This window comes from Nothobranchius furzeri, chromosome 14 (assembly GCF_043380555.1).
Source record: "Nothobranchius furzeri strain GRZ-AD chromosome 14, NfurGRZ-RIMD1, whole genome shotgun sequence".
NCBI lineage: Eukaryota > Metazoa > Chordata > Actinopteri > Cyprinodontiformes > Nothobranchiidae > Nothobranchius > Nothobranchius furzeri.
Genome location: NC_091754.1, coordinates 26,067,363 through 26,086,904, shown reverse-complemented (window position 1 = coordinate 26,086,904; position 19,542 = coordinate 26,067,363). Strand labels below are relative to the sequence as shown.

Here is a 19,542-nt window from a genome sequence, read left to right as displayed (position 1 = left end):
CTCTCCATCTTGGATGTGCTGGCATGCAGTGATCACACGTGCTGCTAACAGAACGCCAGAGGCCTTTTGCGGGGGTGATCTCTCCCTCTGATGTCATAATGTATTAACTAGCGCGCACATTGTAAATGACGCCATTGCTCTTAATTTACATGGGAGATGAGATGTTTAGGACCCCTGAGGGACCTCTCTCTGGTGTTTATTCTCTTCATTTATCTTGAAATAACTTTTCTTTAAGGCTAAAGCAAATTCAATGTTTTTTTTAAGGTTTATATTATTTTTAAGTGACCAGAATCACTTTCTTGCCTTTTTTCCCCTTCCTAATTTTCACCATTCCTATACATGATTTTCTTTACTTTTTTTTTATTTTGTAATTCTTCCTTGTTTCCGTTTCCAGCGACGCTCGCTGTAGAGGCTCTGATGGGCAGTAGGGAGGTGGGGCGTTAATGCAATAGGGGAGACCTTCTGTAGAATTTGAATGTTGATCCGTGTAACCAAATGTGCCACCTCGTATCCATGACTACAGGCTCCTGGTCCACACTGCACTCACCTCTCAGTCATCGCTCAGTGCTCGTGCTTCATATTGTGCCACATTGATCATGTTAGAGTTTTGTTCTCCAGTAGGTGTCTGTAGCTACGTGAGGATACTGACGGAAGAATAATAAAAGTGTGTTTTGGTAACACTTTTGAGTAACTCCAGTTGATTTGCTTCTGCAGCTTCATGCAGTTTTAAGAAGTACCTCTACTGATGTTGTTTCTGTCTTGTGATTACAGAGAGATGTATACAAAAGACTTGGTTATTCTTGATTAATTGGGACCCGGAACAGGCGACCTGAAGCTGCACATTTATAAATCCAGAGTATTTCGTAAAACCAGACCAAAACCAGATATTCTGACTGGTTTCTGTATCGAGGGACACAGCTCTGTCAGACCTGGACATTTTTTCTGTTCCACTCTGAATCATTTCCTGTCTAATGAACAGTAGCTTAATGAAGCTGGACTTTGGGAGCGTTCAGTTTTGAATAGGTTTTCTTATTCCCTCTCAAACCAAATACGCCGTCACCTGAGTCAGAGCTGAAATTGTAAGGCCAAACCTGTTATGTGCATTTGTTTACCAGTGGAAGTGTTGATGGGGTCCTCAGCTTTTATACGATATATCTGAATGTTATTGAGCACTGTTATTTAATTCTTGTCTCCACTGTATGTATATATTCAAAATAAGAAGAGGTGCGTGTATGAATCATAAAGATCCAACTATGGTACTGTATCACCGACGTGATGAGAATTGAGATACTTTTGTTCAATAAAAACTTTTGACAAAGAGTTGTGACTTGGTATGCTTATTAGTCTAGAGAAAGGGGCAGCCACAAGGAAGGAGGCCGAGGACTAGTGAGTGTGAGAGTCACTCTTCAGGATGAAACATTTGAATCGATAAGTACATCAAGGATAAGGTCCCAACAGATGTGCTCAGTGAATGTCTCAGGCAATGGTGAACAGAGGAGGAGACAATGGAAATACCATCGTGGGAGAGCAAACCCCCATGAGATGTACCACTGACAGATAACTGAAGAGGCTGATGTCAAGAAATCCTACCAATGGCTAGAAAGAGCTGGTCTGAAGGACAGCGGAGTGGAACTCATCATGGCTGCACAGGAACAGGCCCTGAACACCAGAGCAACAGAGGCCAAGATCTACCACAGCAGACAAGACCCAAGGTGTATTCTGCAAAGAGGTCCCTGAGACAGTCCACCGCATAACTGCAGGGTGTAAGATGCTGGCAGGGAAAGCAGGCATGGAACGCCACAACCAAGTGGTTAGCATACAAGAACATCTGTGCAGAGTATGGACTGGAAGCCCCAAGGTCAAAATGGGTAACACCTCCTGAGGTGGTAGAGAACGAGAGAGCCAAGCTCCTGTGGGACTTCCAGATCCAAACTGACAAGATGGTGATGGAGAACCAATCGGACAGTGTGGACAAACAGAGGACAGCAGTGGTTGATGTGGTGATGGCAACACCAGGAAAAAGGAACTAGAAACTAGAGAAGTACCAGGGCCTCAAAGAAGAACTTGAGAAAGCCTGGAGACTGAAGACATCAGTGGTGCCCGTGGTCGGGGGCACTCAGGGCAGTAACCCCCAGACTGGAGGAGTGGCTAAAGCAGGTCCCAGGAAAAACATCACACATCTCAGTCCAAAAAGTGCAGTTCTAGGAACAGCTAAGATACTGCAGAACCCTCAAGCTCCAGGCCTCTGGTAAAGGACCTGAGCTTGGAAGGATGAGACCACCTGCGAAGCGTGAGATGGGAATTTTGCTATCACCGTCAAATGACCAAACAAGTACCGTATGTCCACCTCACTCTCCTGAAACATGTAAATATCAGTTGGTAGTATCAGTCAAGTTTTACTTACCGGACCAGCATTGGCGCTGCTTGCCGACAGGCAGGGCAGGCCATTGCTTGGGCCTGCAAGCCATAAGGAGCCCCTAGAGAGCTGACACTCTAAACCTAGTTCAAACTGCAACAGTAGTGAGACGTTGAAAAGCTGTTAGCCATTTCACACGCCTGGACGAGGCACCCCCTCTGTCCTGGCACTTCCTGGAATAACAACCCTCCCTGGCCTTCCCCTCCTCAGCATGCTTTCCAGTCTTCACCGGACAGCAGGTCTTTTTGCTTGGGGCCATACGACCAGACCAATACCATGTTAAAAAAAAGACCAACATCGGTCGATACCGATGTTGATATATTGTGTATCTAAAATATAGAGCCTTTTAAATAACCTACATTTGGAGAAACAAATTAGTTGTGACTGGAGCCGACATCATCACATTACTGGTAAATATTAGCCTGGCAAGCTATCCATTATATGAATGTTAATATGTAGTCTGGCCACGACCCATAGACAGAGCTTGATCGTGGGGCAGGATCTACAGTTGTCTCCACATGCTATTGGACAACAACCAACATGATGCACTCCCCGCTATGGATGTCCGTCTATAGGGCAGACTGCTATTCACTCAAAGCAGATGCAAATACATCCTTTTTTAAATAAAGGACTTACCTAGCTATGTCTGCTCTTGAAAAGCCAAAGTCTAAGTAGTCCAAAGCCGTTTCAAGTGAGCTGCTGCCATCTTAGCTGTTCCGCTCCGCTGCATCGTCCCGCCCACCAAACCAATAAAGTGCTGTGGTTGGCATAACGTCAAACAGATCAGGTGAATGGTAGACCTGTGGCTACACCAACATGCAGAGCAACATTGTTTTTGCTTTGGCCACTGTCAGTCTAGATTACTAGGCTAGGTAAATATTAGTATTTTTTGGCACAATTAGCAGCAGACCAACTGTGACAAAAGTAGTTTAATAATTTATAGTTAACAGTGGTAATTAGAAATGTTTTCATTTAGATTAGAGGTTTTTTCAGGACGGCGGCCTATTCTCTCTTAGATACAAACGCTGTTCACAGAGGTGTTTTCATTTTTATTTTTTTACAACAAGATAATGTTTAATGGCCTTTCTTTCAACTCCACTCTAGACCGAATCCAACATTTTCATCGATTACCTAAAAGTTTAGTATCAGATCCAATCATTTTTAATATTTCATCTCATTCAGGGTTGTGTGGAGCTGCCCTTCTTTTGGTCGAACGATGGCAACAACTGTTGAGTTTAACATCAGAACTAATGTTGTTATGCTCTTGCCAACTTCTCCATTGACTGGGATTGAATTGATCGTCTGTCGCCATGCTTGATTGTAATCACTGATGATCAAAGTCTGCCAGGTTTCTGAGTGGATGGATTTGCTCTGTGAAAGAAATTTTCCTCATGGGAGTGTTAAACTGGGATGAATGATCTGAGATGTTAAACCTCAAAGCTGCAGAGTTCCTGTGAAGGTTCTGTTTCCTGTAAGATCTGAGACTTTTGCCTTTTAGGAGTGTTTTATCCTGTCTAACAGGTTTTTATCTGTGGCTAAATCTGAGCAACCTTAGAGTATTTTTTTATTTTTTCAGTTTTACACATTTATGAGTGCAAACTGGAGCCACTCAGTTGGATTCATGGTTCATATTCTCTTGTTTTTTATTCTAAATGTCATTTTCAAGGGAGTTAAAAAGGTCAGACACGTTGTCATGTCGATTTAAAGCATCCAACTGCCTAAAGGACAAGCTGTGACTACCTCAATTCTCCACATGATGGCAGTATCGAGCCTCCAGCCACTTCAAACCTTGAGGCTGAAGCTGGGTTGAAGAGACTAGTGAATTCTTAATTTATTGATTGATCTGCTTGTGTGGGTTTGAGTCAGATTGTATCTGAACAATTCAGTTTACATCAGAAAATTGAACTTGATCAGCAGCATCTGTAATTTATAAAACAGTCTCAGTTAAAGGATGAGGTCACTTATCTGTCGACTGGTCTAACCGGACGACATGCATGAGCAGAGATCTGGAATGGTTTTAGGAAACAGGAAACCAGTGGGGATGAGGCTGCTTAATTTTAAAAGGTGAAGACAAATGGGTCAAAAAGCTGAAGCTGTAAATCACTGCAAAATCCTCATTTCATTCAAGTTAGATCTTATTGTACTTTTTTCATCATTTTAAGCTCATAGTAATAAAGAAAAGGTGATCAACGCTGTTGATATTTCTGAAAAATAATCTAAATTATTAAAGCTAATTTAGCTGAGTCATGAGCAGTAGACCAGATGAGGGGGAGCTCCACCAGGGTTGTCGTCTCTGTGTTTTGCAGATGATACTGTCCTGTTGGTGTCTCCAGGCCTTCGGCGAGCACAGGGGTGGGTGGCTGGGATTGGGAGTCACCACCTCCAAGCCTGAAGCCTTGGTTCCCAACCAGAAAAGAGGAATCTTTGCTTCAAATGGAAGACTTGAAGACAGATTATGACTCCATTGTTAAGAATGAGAGAATACTGCTCCTCCTCATCAAACGGAGTCAGCAAAGGTGGCCTCTTGGTCTTACAGGGAGGAGACCCAGACTTTTCAGAGAGATCATGTATCCTTTTTGGTTTGAGATCCCCCAGGAGGAGAAAGAGGAGTGTGTCTCCCTCCAGAGCCTAAGTGAGCCAATGTGTCAGAAACAAGACCTTATTGATTACTGACTTGACAGGCAGGCCACAGTTTGTCCGCCTGGGAAACGTCCTGTCTGATGTGGTGGTCAGTGATGTAGGAGCTCCACAGGGAACTGTGCTTTCGCCTTTCCTCTTCACCTTCTGCAACTCCATGTCATGCCACCTGCAGAAGTTTTCTGATGAATCGGCTGTTGTGGGGTTTACAAAAGAGGGAGAGGAGGATGAGTACAGAGCACCGGTAGATAACTTTGTGGAGTGGTCTGAACAGAATCACCTGAGGCTGAATGTCAGTAAAACAGATGGTGATGGACTTCAGGAAGAAGAGGATGCCTTCACAGCCACTACAGATCAGAGGGAGGGTTGTAGAAGAAGTGGAGAACTACAAGTGCCTGGGTGTTGTGATAGACAACAGACTGGACTTCTAACACAGAGGCTGTATACAACAAGGGATTAAGCAGAGTCTGTTTCTTGAGGAAGCTGAGATCCTTCAATGTGTGCAGCAAGATGTTGGAGATCTTTTACCAGTCTGTTGTTGCCAGCACCATCTTCTTTGCTGTCATGTGTTGGGGCAGAAGCATCAGAGCCAGCGACACTAATGGACTTAATAAGATCATTCAGAAGGCTGGCTCTGGACTTGTTTCAGACTGGACACCTTGGAGACCGTGGTGGAGATGAGGATGCTGAAGAAACTTCTGTCCATCATGGACAATGACCAGCATCCCCTCCACCACACAGTAGACAGACAGAGGAGCACCTTCTCACACATGCTGCTACAGCTCCACTGTCGAAGGGAAAGATAAAGGAAGTCTTTCCTACCGTATGCCATCACAACTACACCTGAATCATGATATACAGTCAGTGTGTTTTTCATGTTTTATTGTTCTATCTATCTATCTATCTATCTATCTATCTATCTATCTATCTATCTATCTATCTATCTATCTATCTATCTATCTATCTATCTATCTATCTATCTATCTATCTATCTATCTATCCATCCATCCATCCATCCATCCATCCATCCATCCATCCATCCATCCATCCATCCATCCATCCATCCATCCATCCATCCATCCATCCATCCATCCATCCATCCATCCATCCATCCATCCATATGTTTTTATTTCCACATCTTGATCATCAGAAGGGAAAAAAAAACAACCATAACAATAAAAGAAATAAGAAAATGGCTTTCAAGGTTAGACATTTAAGAAACTTGTTCTTCTTAGTTAATGCTACAGAATCTCGGCTCTCCTGACGGCGTTTGTCCGTCTCCGTCAGTCTTTGTTCAGGAATCACCAGCCTAATGCAGCTGCTGGTGTAAAGTGCTTTGAGTGAGCAGTTGGACTAAAGCCGAGTGCTTTGTAGATGTGTTTTATTGACTTTCACTGCCACCTTTTCAAATTCTACAACAAACTATATTTTAAGAACATAAAGTTCCAAACATGTACAGGCATTGGAAAAATCACTTAGCAGCCGATCAGAGGGAAAGCAGAAAGCTTTCTAATTCCTTCGGTGTCTGGAAAAAGCTCTGATTTGGCCGGAGGGCTAACTGCACCAACTAATTTACAACAAAGTCGCTTTCTTTTATCAAAGGTGCAGATTAAAAATGTTTGGTTTGATTCCAGTCGAGTTACCATTCATTCACTCCTGGTCCAGCAGGATGATAAATCCCACACTAGCTGACGATGCTTAGACTTGCACGCCGTCGGTGTTTGGCACAAGAAAAGGGAGGTTGGAGGTGAAGGTTGGGCGACCATCTGTGTAAACAGCTTTTTATCCATTTATGACGGGAAAAAATACATAAAATGTTGTTTTAGTAAAACCAATTTACTTTTAAGGGAAACAGATTTTACAGGTTATACAGCTGAAAAATTCTTCTTCAAACTATTCAGAAGTTTTTAAAATGTTTTTTTCCAGAATTTAAGATCAGTAGCATTTTCATAATTATTTTTGAATATTCCTGAAGTTAACATTCACCAGAAAGGCCAAAAAATGTGAGAAATCATTCATCCCTGCTGCTTTTATCCTTTTGAAAAAGCTAATGTCAGTAATTATCTTCTGTTGGTGTAAATTGGTTGTTGATTATTAAAATAATTATGCTTATTTCCACTTGAAAATAAGAAACAATCATTTATTTTGTCATTGTGTGTAAAACACAGCAGTGTTTCAGTTGTAATCTTGTGACATCAGAAATATGCAGATGAGGACTTTTGTCATCAACATAAGATTGTAGGAGAGGAGTAGAGTTTGTTTTCCTAAAAGAAAATTTTAAATATTAAGCTTGTGACTTAGAAGACTCAGAAGCGGAATAAAAAAAAGTTAAAGGAGAGAAATAATGGCCTTTTTTTCCTGAAGTTATAATAGTTCAATGGTCGATATCAAACATGTTCATGAAGTTTTTTGCATTCAAACCCTCTCACATAAAGTGATTTTAGCAGTTTTATTGTTGACATTTTCAGTAACTTCCAGAATGAGCCGTTTCTTGACTCTGTCACTTTAAGAAAACAAGCTGGAGCTGGCCACGCCCATCCATACCAACTCAGGTTGCTGTAAGCTTGAGCTCCGATTTACTTAAGCTATCTATTTAGAAAAAGGATTATCTGCTTCTTCATTGACGGTGTATGACGGACTGCCCCGTTTACTGGTTTCCATAGCGATGAATACGTCATGTTTGAAAAGATAGTTTGAAAGGCAACTGTAGATTTTGCCCCGCGACTGAGCTCTATGGATCGTTGTCATCCTATATATTTACTTAAATGGGATGGCTTGCCAGGCTAAGTGCTTATTGAGGCAGAGGAGAGCCAAGTGGGAGCACAAAAACATGCAAAATATGAGTTTTGCATAAAATGTCTAATTTAAAAGCTTTAAAAAATGACTAAAACTCTGACATTTTGTCAATAGTATAAATGAAAGTGTTTGCAATGTTTTTATTTTTCTCTTAGACTGATATGGGACACAACTCCAGAATTAGTCTGTTCTAATGATGCTGTCCCGCTGACTCCTCCCTAACACATGTGTAGCGGAAATCCACATGTCATATTCTCAGATTAACTTTAGTCGGATTCACACAAAGAAGGACATAAGCATTTTCACACAAAGCTTTTCTTTCTCTCACACTTAGCAGCAAAAAGGGGATTTTGAATCAGGCCTGCAATCAAATAAATTCCAAGATCCCTTTTCAGTACATCTGGTAACGACTACGATTCTCTCCCAGGGTCGTAAATTGCACCAATTTGACTGGGTTTTCCTTCTTTACCAATCCGAGAAGCAGGACAATATCAGAAACCGGTCTGTTTTACATCCACCCGTCAAGACTGACCCGATGGGGGTAGTCGTAAAACTTCTCTGAGGTTTCCTTCTGGAAGCTTCAAGACTTGAGTACTTATAAAGCCTTGTGTTTTTGTTTATCTACAATCAAAGAAGGTGTTTTAGGTTGGTTACCATAAAAAATTGAGGTGTTCAAAGTAAATGTTTAAACTCTTATGAGTTACAAACTTAAATGGTTGTTTGTGTTCCTCTTTCATGTTAAACATCTGCCAGTTTTGTTTATTCAATTAAAATTCATGCTAACGGTAAAACTGTCCAGTTTTAAGACATGAATTTAGTTCTTTCCTGTTTAAAATAATACTTTTGATGCCCCATCTGGATAAGTTTGGTAAAATTTGATATGAACTTTCACTGTTGGAAAGATTGAGTTCTTTGAAAGAGCCATAGTGCCATCCAGTGGTTAATGAGTGAAATACATGTGGACGTGATCAAGAAAGGTTATAAAGGCCAGAGTTCAAACCTCGTGGCTGCAGAGCAAAGAACAAAGACGCCTTAAGCAAATCCCTGCTAGGCTTTTCCATCTCGCCTAGCAACGCTCTCAAAGTTCCCAAGTCATTAGCGCTCCCAAAAGTACAGTAGAACTCAGCGGCAACTCCATTTGTTTTGTTTTTTTTTACCTTCTACGTCAAACCGGAAGTCAGTTTGGTCCGGTTTAGTTTTCACATTAAAAACTAATTTGGAGTGTTTTTTCTGATTCAACTTTGTTTTGGATCATGTGGATCCGTGCTCTGAATTCCACGTTTTGGTGAAGTTGAAGTGAAGGAACCTAAAGTCAAGCTATTTCAGGGCAACGCTTCTCCTGAACTCAACAGACTCCGTTGACCAACTCGGGGGCCAGAATCCTACAGTCCAAGAAGCCTCTTCACATGAGCAAGGACTCCAAGGCTGCCTCAGCCCTTTGGCCACCCTCTGGCAACGAGGAGACAGGTCTGTGCATCATTTCATTTGGCTGACTTTTTAAGCTAAGCCCGATTAGCGAATTCAGATTATAAAATTTTATGGCATTTTATTTCGATCCAATTTCACATTAGCTCTCAAGATTTATCCTCCTTTCTCTGCTGTCCCCAACTCTCATTTGCATACACACAAACACACACATGAACACACCCCCTCCTGCATCCATACTAACACACACACACCCACTTCACATTAACTCACATGAAAATTCACCTGTTCCCCTTTAGAGATTATTCCCAATTCTACTATAATCTTGTGTGTCATCAAATTTCCACTTTTATTACAGATCAGTTATTTCAAATCACTGCTATAAAGCTTTGGGTTAACCATTTTCTTAATTCCATGCATGAAACTATAAATTATGTTTGATCCATTTGTCAAAAATGGTGTCAAAAAACTGACGTTTGTAATAAACTCACAAAACATAAATAACGCCTGATCATTTCTAGCGATCTCGAGAATGATAAATGATAAATGACCTGCACTTGTATAGCGCCTCTCAGAGAAAGGACTCCAAAGCACTTTACACTACAGTGTAACATTCATCCATTCACACACACATTCACACACTGATGGTGATGAGCTACCATGTAGCCACAGCTGCCCTGGGGCGCACTGACAGAGGCGAGGCTGCCGAGCACAGGCACCACGGGTCCCTCCGACCACCACCAGCAGGCAAGGTGGGTTAAGTGTCTTGCCCAAGGACACAACAACAGAATTCTCTGTCCGGAGCCGGGATCGAACCTGCAACCTTCCGATTACTGGACAACCCGCTCAACCTGTTGAGCTACTGCTGCCTCTTAATAGTTGGCACATCCTGGCAAGAATTCATCCTTTAATTTGTGGTGTTAAATTTGAGACTGTTACATTAGATTACATTGAAGAAATCCGAATATTGAGCACTGAGCTACCTCTGTCTGATGAAGTCCAAAAATAGCAGTTTAATGAGGTTGTCCTTTGTGCACCAGTGGCTGTATGAACACTTCTATTTACAGATGGCTCATTGACTTAGCTGCAGAGCATTTTTCTACATCTCCGCCCTTTTACAAACCTGCTCTAACCGTAGGTTCTGACCGGTGTGTCAGGTTAGTCTGAGCCGAGACCTTAGCCTGTCAGAGATCATGCTGTATGACCTCAGGAGAGACTTGTATGGCTGCTGCAGGACTATAATTGCCGCTTGATGTCAGTGACCTCCTCTGTCAGAGCGATCTACCCAAACACAACCCAGGAACGGCTCCAGGAACAGCTAACAGCCTGAGGCTCTGACCTGGCCTCCAAACTCCCCAGAACATAATCAAATGGAGCATCTGCTGCATGGGCCAGAACACGTCCAGTCCTTCGAGGATCCCATCCTGCTGCTTACCAAAAGAATCTGCTGCCAAAACCCCAGTGGCAGAGATCAAAGGACGGCCCAGAGGAAAGCCGAGACATCACATTGTTTATTCGCTCCACTTAGAGGCCAATAAAACTGAATCACTGTCTCCTATCATCCCTCCATCACACCAAACTCTCCAGCTCAGTTTTAACTATTGTTCCTGACCACAAAATGTATTTCTGATCTTATTTCTAAACCCGTCCGTCATCTCTGCACCCCCACCCCCCTCCTATCGCGTTGTCGACAGTACCACCTCTCCGCTCACCGTTCCAGGTACCTCTGCAATGACCATTTAAAGCCCCTCAGGTCGTTCTGACCCTCTCATGCTCTCACTGAGACCCTGTCCTGCATGCAGCATGTCCTATCACATGTCCTCAGCAGACATAATAAAACTCCAGGTGGACATCCACATCACACCTGCATGTTTCATACAGACACTCCACACTTTGAGTAGACTTTTATAAGAACTTGTGCTGCAGAAGCACTCGGAATATTCCTTAATATGTTAATTTTTTTTCTTTTCTAACTTTGAAAACTGCTATTATTTTGTCTCAGACGTTGCATTAGAACACAGTTATTCAGATGAATTCATGCTGACAGATGACTCAAGATTACCATTAAACTGTCACGCTGAGCAGGAGGAGGTAGGACCCAGAACGCAGAAGCCCAGAATGACTCGAGGCAGGAGTGGTTTTAAGAAAATAAATTCCTTTTATTAAAGGAGGGTGAAGAAAAATCCAAAAGGCGCAAAACCAAGCTTAATCTCAAGAAACACAGAAAGCTCACTTAAAGCACGAACCTGGAGAAATTTCGAGAGACAAAACAACGCTGACAAACAACAATGGACCGACAAACACTGAGGGACAAGACAGGGCTTTTAAACACAGAGGGAGGTGATCAGATGAACAGGTGACAGGTGTGAGTGATCTGGAGGGAAGGCAGGTGCATTCAATAAACTAAATGTGGAAAGAACTAAGCAGGAGAACCTGGAGGAGAACAGGAGGAGGCTGGGGACAGAGGGACACAGACAAAAACTGCAACACTTAGACTAAATATTTCCTGCTGTCTTGTTTCCTTTTCTCCCGTTTTCTGTCTCCTCCTTTAAAAGCGGTTGGGAGTTCGGCCAGCGTGCAAACCGCAGGTTTGTCTGCATCTGTTACTGAAATGCTTTCAGCGTCTTCTCTTCGCTGCTCTTCACACCACTTTTCAAATAAACCTAGAAAAGGCTCCTTGAATAAAGTCCACGTACACCTCCACGTTCTTCTCTCTGTGCAATCGTCCCAAAGGAACAAAACACTAAGAGCTGGTTTGTGTAAAGAATTTCCCACTTTTCAAATATTTAGCATTTTGTACAAACTTCCCTCACAAGGGAATTCTGCTTGTTGTAAATTACTCAATCTCTGTGGGAAATTAAACCTCCAGTTGTTTTTTTTTACTTTTAAAATGAGTTCATTGGAAGACTTCCTGTGTTGCTGATCATCCTTGTGATTCCAGACTAGTTCATCTGCAGCTCTGAACAAATCAGCAACATCTGAACTCGTCTGCCTCGAGACGCTCATGTGTTGATCAAGGGACGGTCTTGATCAACACCGCCGCCTGAAAATCTTTGAAAAAGTTTTCGTCACCTTTTGTATTTTTCATCAGATTTACTGAAGATGAAACAGAAACACCTGCTGGTCTGGAGTCTTTCTTGTCTTTAACGAGGTTTGTCCTCAGTCAGAGTCCTGCTCATCGTCAGAACCTCACAGCTTTGCTCCTGCTGGTGTCCACGGAGAAGATTAACGTTAAAAATAAATGAGCTTGCTCTAAAGCGGAGGTTGAATTTCTGGATAGCAGGTGTGAAAACTGTCAGAATTGTATTTTGTGTTTAATCCTGAACGTGTCTCACTCCTTATGTAAAGAAAACCAGCACCAGTTTACAATAAGGGTATTACGATCTGTTCCCCCCTCTGACTCTTGGTCTTGTTCTCCCCTAATTAGTTGTTTATTGGACTCACCTGCCCCTTGCTAACATATCCACGTGTTTCTCATGATCTCTGTCTATTTATACCCCTGTTTTGTAGTGTTTTCACCCGTTTGTGTCATCCTAGCTGCCATCAGTCATTAAAGCCATTTTTACCATGTTTCTGCCTCCCGGTCTACCACCACTACAATGTAACGAAGGGTCTTTATTATTAACAATACTTAGTGCATTATTAAGCATTAATAAACAAATTATCCCTTTATTAGCAGTACCGTTACTGTTAACTATTAAGCATTAGGACATAGGGCCAATTACATAATCCGTCCATCCATAGTCTGAGCCCGCTTTGTCCATGTGGGCTCGGGGGGTGGGGGGGGGGTGGGGGGGGGGGGTGCTGGTGCCTATCTCCAGCGGTCAATGGGCAATCAGGCGGGATACACCCTGGACAGAGAGCCAGTCCATCGCAGGGCAACACAGAGACACATAGGACAAACAATCACACACACACACACACAGCTGTTGTTCAGCAGCATTCACTGACAGCAGAGTTATGTGTAATTACAGCAGAAATGGAGGATGGAAATGGTTTTGCCTTGATGCACACACACACACACACACACACACACACACACACACACACACACACACCCCTAAGGACAATTTAGACAGACCAATCAGCCTAACAGTCATGTTTTTGGACTGTGGGAGGATGCCGGAGTACCCGGAGAGAACCCATGCATGCACAGGGAGAACATGCAAACTCCATGCAGAAAGATCCCAGGCCGGGAAGCGAACCCAGGACCTTCTTGCTACAAGGCAACAGCTCTAACCACTGCACCACTGCGTGGCCCCCAATTACATAATATGGTGCTTTAATAGTTTATTAATGCTTAGTAATGGACTAAAAAACATTAAAGAGACAATGTGTAGTTTTTACCATTAATCTCTGGAAAAATTGGGCTTCATTCTTTAGCTTGGCCCAACACCGTTCTGACATCCGATCTGTAGCTCCTCATGAATGTGGACTCTCGCGATGGCGGTGAAGAAGCTCTGAAAGTGACCAACATTTGCTGCCATTTTTTCACATACTTGAACAACTAATGAAAATACAAACAACGGAACTCCGTTTGTTTAGCTTGTTGCATGTAGTGACGGATTTCCGCCCTAACCATACCGCTCCAAAAATGTCTGAACCTACAATAGAGTGTCACGCAGTCTCCCTCACAACCATCTACCTCCTCAAGGGAGGAACCGCAGAGCCGCTCAGACCATCCGAACTCCATTACCCAACATCCCCAGCGCCAGTCTTCCGGTTCACGTCACCCGCCCAGTCTACTTAAGGAAGTGCCGCACAACGCCGGCTCACTCAGTCATCGTTCTCACCGAACTGAACTCAGAGTCCAGACCAGATCGTTTCAGATCACTCAGCCTGTGCAAACCAGATCAGCCAGATCTAAGAGACCTGACAACTCTTAGAAGTCAGCCCTGTGCTGTGGGAGCCGCCGTGCTCAGCTGTAATCTTCACACCGCTGTGCACCCGGCTCCTAGATTAATCAGCGTGCTCACTCCACCCGGTGTCAGTTCACTCCGCGCTTGGGTTAAGAAGCCACGCCACATCTCCAACTCTCGCTCAGCTCGAGTCAGCCACTACACAGAGGGGCCTAAAAAGTCTTGTAACTGTAGCGGCCCGGGCAGGTTGTCTAGACCGGTTTTACAACGGGGACAAAAAAATACAAGCCGACCCTCCTTGTTCCATACCAAAAATGCTGGTCCAAATGGGGCTTTAAACTCCATGTTTCCTTCTACGGGAGCCCGTGAGGACAAAATGCATTTACTGATTTGTAACAAGACATTACGAAACATTCATAAACATTGTCTAAAGCCTGGTTTATGCTTCTCCATCAGCTCCGCAAGGGACACACACGCACGGATTGACGGAAGCGTTTTGGTCTTTTACTTCTCCGTCTCCTGGAGAGTGTTACAAAGCAATTGCCCGGCAGGACACCAGAGGGCGTAGCGCTGTTCTGTGGTATCCTGTCATGTATCGGTCCAAGATCGTGTGTTTATATTGTGTTTTTTGTGTATATAAGAGACTTTTAACACAGACATATTTGTCTCTCATTCTCCCACCGCTTCATGCGCTCCCCACCTCTAAACCCACGTTTCCTGTCATTTCCGTCCACAAATAAAACGCTTGCTGCGTATCTTTTCACTCCTCCAGTCACGGGAGGATGAAACATTCATATTTCTAGAGTTTTTTCGCGAGGTATTCTTCAAGCTTCTCCGTGTCTGCCGCTAGTTAAACTCGGCTCTCTTTGCAATGGCGGCGCTGTAAACAACAGCGGCGTCCTGACCAATCACAAGCTTGCGTAATCCGTCTCGTTCGACGGATGTTTAAAAAAGTGGGCTCGACTCCGTATGTACTTGCGTGCCCTACGCAAGGACGGATAATGGCGTTGCGTGTCTCCGCACTGACGCAGATGGAGAAGCATAAATCAGGCTTTACACTTTAACGCGTTTCCTCTTTGCCAGTGATGAAAGGGAGTCTGATGTGCTTGTCGTTTTGCTGAAGTGACTGAGGGGGATTTAGGTATCTACTGGCCTCTATCACCAGTGATAATACACACATTCACTTTAATGAAGGGACACTTACTGTAGGTGTCACTGAAAAACCTCCTATAGGGTTGTGACTGTATGCAACAGCAGTAAGAGACTTTTTCAATAGATTCAAACGTGACGTTTCATTTTAGTTCACCGTCTTTAAATCCTGTTAGATCAAGAGAAAATGTGAAAGCCACATCTGCTCACAACAGAAACGGTTTATTCTACAAATGAAAAAAGAAAGATGAAAGGCGTGAAAAACTAAACTCTGTGTAGTTTGTGTTTTATTAATGGATTCTTTTAATGCTCATCTTGTAACAACAGGAAAAAATGAATATTTATTAGCATCAAATGTGTTGAGTTCTCTTCTGCATGTTTTATCTGCACATTCACACCTCCTATAGATATGACTGTAGTGGAGGATGGTGAAAGACCTGCAGAAGTTTGTTTTTAAAATAAGTCCACACTGTTTTAATATTTTACTCATTTAGATTATTGAAGTATTTCTATGTTGTTTTCTTGTATTTTTATGTTTATGTTTATGTATTTAGCAGACGCTTTTGTCTAAAGCGACTTACAAGTGATAATCGGCATATTGCCCTTGAGGCTAACAACAACAATAACAACAACGACATTGACATCAATCATGGAGAGGAGGGAACAAGGAGTGGACAGTAGAGAGGAAGGACAGGTGCAGGCAAGGTGCTAGTTAAGAAGATGCTCTCAGGGTCTTCAGGAGTTTCTTGAAAATTGAAAAGGAAGCTCCTGTTCTGGTAGTGCTTGGAAGGTCATTCCACATTTGTGGAACGATGCTTGAGAAGAGTCTGGATTGTCCTGAGTGTGGTGTAGACACTGCTAGCCGACGATCCTGTGATGACCGGAGCGGCCGGGCCGAGACGTAAGCCTTTTTACTCTTAAATGTTCAACAAATCTTTATGCTTTATTTTCAACATTCATCTTTGCTCCTGTTGTAAATGTAGTTGCTGCTGTGACCCCAAAATGTCCCCACTCAGGGACAATGAAGGGATTTTCTATGGTATAGTTCTGTAGTATAGTTGGGGAACAAGCTTAAAGCTGAGATTCAAAGCCTGACTACCTTCTGGGTTCCCTTTGGCATCAGCAGCTAGCTGGGTTATCCTAAAGGTGAGAAGGGAGGAAAGGCGAAAGGAATGAAGAGGTGATGGGTTCGTCACTGATGGTAAAATTAAACATCTAAACCTTTAGATGCAGAGGAGCTCAGCCACCTTAAAGTGGAAGCTCCTTGCAGCTGCTGACCTCTCCATAAACATGCTTGACTGGGACCTGAGAGTGTGGACCCACCTATGAGCCTGCTAAAGTGACTCCAGCATGCAGCTTTTCTTCTGCTGCACTCAAATATTTTGTGTTTTGCTCGTGAGACCGTCAGTGTGAGACACACAATGTTCTCTAAGCCTCTCAAGAAAAACATCTTTTTTATTTTCTGTGAATTATTGATCAATTATTTTCAACAATGGACAATTTACAGTGTGAAAACAACTTTTACTGCTCAGATGGTCTTTGAGAGATTAGAACAAGTTCAGTTTGAAGTAGTTTTTTTTAACCATGATGATTTTAGTGGAGGAGTCTGACTCGGGTCACGACACTGATCGTCAGGTCGAGTGTGACGAGAAGAGGATGAAGGATGGAAACAAAAACACGGAGAGGGAGAGAGGAGAAAAATGTGTTTGGGAACAACATGGAAATCATTTTCTAGCCTTCTGATGTTCTGATGTTCTGATTCTAAGGACATCTAACACTTGGGCGTACAGCGCATGAGAGGAGAACCTCTTCCACTTTGTCCACCAAAGCAGAAATGCTCATTTCACGGATTAGTGGGCAAATTTTAAAACATATCTACACTTGAATGGAGTCTTTGCTCGCTTCTAACCAAACACTGTGGTGTTTATTTCCCTTCAAAAATGTACATTTGGATGGATTAGATCAAAACACATGAAGCTTTAGAGGCTTTAAAACTCTTCCTGTGGTGTTGTTTCAGTTCTTTATGAGTTTTTTCCTCTTTCACTCTCCCCTCCTGCTCCAGTATGAGAGGAACTGAGAGAAACATGAATCCATAGGAGGTTCTCAGGATTTCAAACATCTGATTTCTCTTGGATTTTATTTCTTTTAGTTTGACATCATTGTTTTGAGACATGCGACCAAGGACATGGAGCCTTTGCACATGAAAGAACACCAGGTTTATTTTTATTCCATCTGCCTTTCCCTCCCCTCTGTTTGTTAGGTGTGACTCCTTTTCCAAAGCCACCATGAAAGCAGTAAAGTCTGCTGCTGGTTTCTGCGTTGCAGCTCGACCCCCGAGACAAACAGACACTTTGTTTTTAGCTCCACACCTCTGCTGCAGCCTGACTAACACCTCTAATGTACCGCACACTCTAGCCAAGTTGAAGCTGACCTGAAATAAACTCGTATTTATGTTTGGCTTGGTGCCAAAGTGTCACATTTGGGTCTCTAGCTACAAATTATTGGTTAGCTAAATGCTAAATGCTAATGATTTTGCAGCAAATCAAACCTTCATATTCTCATTATGTTTTTCCTATTATAAAACAGCATGCAGGTCTGTGTTGATTGAAAGACATTTATGAAATTTAATGTGGGTTTAAAAGGGACATGTTATGCACAATTCACCTTTTGCATGCTTATGTGCTTCCGTAGGTCTCTACTGCTTCTCTAAACAATCCAAATGTGGAAAAAACCCATCTATCAATTTTCTGTCAGTGTTTAGTTTTAGGAGTCATGTGCCTAAAACATGCCGTTTCAAAAAGTCTCTGATTATGATGTCACAAATGGGAAATTTTGCACAAAACCATCTCTCACAAGCAACAGAAAGCTGCTGCCAGAGGAGCAGCGGCTCTACTCTGAATACCTCCCCAGATATTGAGTTTCTCAGCTTATAGCAGCCTGTGAGAGGAAGGAGTGGGCGTGGCCAGCGCAAGTTTGTTGTCTTACAGTGACAGAGCGCTAAGATGACTCATTCTGGAAGGTGCCGAAACTGTCAAGAATAAGGAAAGCTCTGGATTAAATAATCCTAATTCAAACATGAATCTGAATTTGTCACCTACTAGCTGGATTTCCCTGGTTTCCAGTAACTTTTTTGATAGGTGTTTAAGGTATATCTACAAAAACATTAATCTAAACTCCAGCTAAAGATAAACCTTCTAGAGATTATCTGCTGCCAGTTTGATGAGGATTAAAGCTTTTTGGGCTGAATTTATTTGTTTGCATAAATTCTTATTTACTTACTGAATAAACAGAGGACACTTTCAGGCATTTTAATATTTTCTTCTATGGAATTCTCACGTTTGTTTGTTTGTTAGATTTTTAACTCCAAGTGCTTTTTTAGTGTTCGTGAGTAAATTCCTGTTTCTTCCTCCTTTTCAGAGTAACTTTGACCATCTGGTGACCATCTGCTGGCAACATGCAGCCTAGTTTTCCTGCATCAAAGCAGGAAATAGAAAAAAAAGGCATTATGCATATCTTATATTATGTGATATGTTTTGATTGCTTTAATTTTACTTTGCAGTTGTTTCAAAACAAAAAGTTGTTTTAATTGTAATGTGAAATAATCACCATTCTTTTTATGAATAATGCAAATATCTTTTATCGGTTATTTTACTATTTATTAAGGCTTTTGTGTGGGTTTCACGCATGCAGACAGAAAACTATATGAAATCAGTTGAAATGATAAAAATCACTCAATTATCTAATTATTTTTTGTGAGAACGTAACGCTAAAATCTTCTTAAAAGATTGTCATCTGGAAACACTTTTGGGGCTCTACTTATTCTCAGTCTGCACCAGCATTCTGATCTAAACTGTAATGAACACGTTCACAATCCCTCTAGTTACTGAACTTCTGCAGCATGCATGCAAAAAAAAAAAAACTTTATGAATTCTGAAGGATCTCATCCATCAGTCATGGTTTCTTGAATTAACTCAAAAGTTATATGTTCATAATTCATGTTTTGGCACATTTAGAACCGAGTGGATCATGTTTCCACAGAGAGAAGCAGGAGCAGGCCAATCAGCAGGTTGTTCCTCTGAACTTCCTTCATCTTCACATAGTTTTAGCACAAATACATGTTTGAGCATTTTTAAGACACTCACAAGTATTAAGTTCTGATAAAACTTAAAAAAAAATAACATTTTTGTAGTTCATCTATTAAAATAGCAGAATTCCTGCGAGAGGGAAGAAGCTCCTGAGTTGTAGGCTTGTTTCTGGAGG

General features: G+C 42.2%; 1 protein-coding gene across 2 annotated transcripts in view; it reads left to right on the top strand.

Moving 5' to 3' along the window:
• The window catches only part of nck2a (NCK adaptor protein 2a), a 65,493-nt gene extending 64,173 nt beyond the window's left edge, over nt 1–1,320 (top strand). For both annotated transcript variants that reach the window (XM_015966158.3, XM_015966157.3), the window contains exon 4: nt 1–1,320. This exon is cut by the window's left edge and continues 403 nt beyond it. The gene's annotated coding sequence lies outside the window, so the exon portion shown is untranslated.
• The last annotated feature ends 18,222 nt before the right edge of the window (nt 1,321–19,542 follow it).